The sequence below is a fragment of the Rutidosis leptorrhynchoides genome, chromosome 8 (assembly GCF_046630445.1).
Source record: "Rutidosis leptorrhynchoides isolate AG116_Rl617_1_P2 chromosome 8, CSIRO_AGI_Rlap_v1, whole genome shotgun sequence".
Taxonomy (NCBI): domain Eukaryota; kingdom Viridiplantae; phylum Streptophyta; class Magnoliopsida; order Asterales; family Asteraceae; genus Rutidosis; species Rutidosis leptorrhynchoides.
The window spans coordinates 164,581,109-164,583,216 of record NC_092340.1 but is presented as its reverse complement, the minus strand read 5'-3'; positions in this window follow the sequence as shown (position 1 = coordinate 164,583,216).

Sequence of the window (2,108 nt, the reverse complement as noted above, 5' to 3'; positions counted from 1 at the left end):
TTTTTTTTTTTACAATATTTTTTTTTTTTTAAAAAATGATTTTTTTTTTACAAATTAATACTTTTTTTTTATAATTATTATTTTTTTTCAAAACATTTTTTTTAATTCATTTACTATTCATGAATAGTAAATGAAAAGAAATTAATTAATTTACTATTCACATGAAAGCGACATGATAGAAATTATTAATTACAATTTACATAATATACCCCTGAAGTATTTAATAAATACGACTTTTTAAAACTTTTACGATTCAAAATATATTCTAAAATATTATTATATTATTATATTCTATTTCAATATTATTATATTATTATATTCTATTTCAATATTATTATATTATTATATTTTATTTCAATATTATTATAATTAAAAATATAGCGTTTTAGCGCTCCCCGACAGCGGCGCCAAAAACTTGATGTTATGCGAGGTGTATACGAAATAGTATTATTTTTACTAGGAAATACTACAAAATATGACACAAGTTTTATTAATTTACGGATGGGATATACCTAAACCTTGCTACAACACTATAGGCAGTGTACCTAATCGTAGAGTAGTGTAGTTTTTAGTAAGTCCGGTTCGTTCCACAGGGAGCTAGTGATTACGTACTATATTTTTATAAAACTATATTTATATAAATATATATATATATATAAGTAGTAATATTATTATAAAAGGGGGGTTTTTACCGTTTAATGACCGGTTTGTCGATTTTATATTTTTAAGCGTAAAGATAAATGACAATAATTAAAGTGCGTAAAATAAATAAATGACGATAAATAAAATAACAATAAATAAAATTGCGATAGAATATGAAATAAAAGGATTATGCTTATTTAAACTTTCGTAATCATGATGTTTGACGTTTTGATTTTAATTAATTGTTACTCGGGTTAATTGTCCTTTGTCATGGTTTATTTGATACCTATCTGGTTTTTATCCATAATAGTCCATCGGTCATAAATATAAAGTGCAAGTGTCCTCGTCAAATTACCCTTATACCCGAAGTCAAATATTCCAACTAATTAAGGATTTAAACTGTGACGCAGTTATCACTTCTGTCAACAATTACACCAGTTATCACTGTATGTAATCTACCCCTGTTTTGATTAGATATGAATATTAATTTACCCACTTGATCAGTTTGAATAATCAATTACCCAACCCGAATAATTAATTAAATGATTATAATAGATTCCATATGAACGTCACTAAATAGGACAACCATAATCATTATTAATTATTAGGATAATTAATTTGAAGATAGGTTCGACAGACTCCAATGAGTTGTCACTCAATTAGACAATACCCCCCATCTATTAATAGTCAATAGTCCAATTTCCACAAGTGTCGGTCTTTTGCCCAAACCTTAATTATGGTACAAAGCCCAATTACCCAATTTTAGTAATTAGCCCAACATCATGATTACTTCGTTTTAAATAAGCATAATAATAACTTAGCTACGAGACATTAATATAAAAAGGTTGAACATAACTTACAATGATTAAAAATAGCGTAGCGTTACACGGACAGAATTTCGACTTACATACTCAAACGATCTCTATCATAAATCTTATTATTATCATAATTTAAACTTAAAATTAAGATTATTGTTATATCTTATTACATTAACATTATGATAGAGAATTATAGATATTGATATTAGATATATAGAAAAGGGATTTAGGATAGAAAAGGGTGTCTTTAATTGATCGTAATACGTTGCCTTATATAGGCAAAATGTTAAATTGAATTTTCGCTTACGACCCCTGAACTATGCTCAATTAACAACTTTTTATTATTTAATATTATTCTTATTATGAATTATTTAAATATTATATTTTATTCTTGTGCATAGTTGACTCGTAATTTTTACACCGTTGCGTCGAGCGTTGAGAGTTGACTCATGTCCCGGTTCCGGATTTTCGAATGTCCTTGCGTACTACTTTATATCGTGTACTTTGCGTTTTGTAACTTGTACTCTTGTCATTTTTAGACGTTCTTCATCAATAATTTGAACCTTTTTAATTGTATCTTGTACATTTGAGCTTTTTGGACGTTTTGGTTTTTCAAATCTTTGTTTTTGTCTTTAAATCTTCATTTTC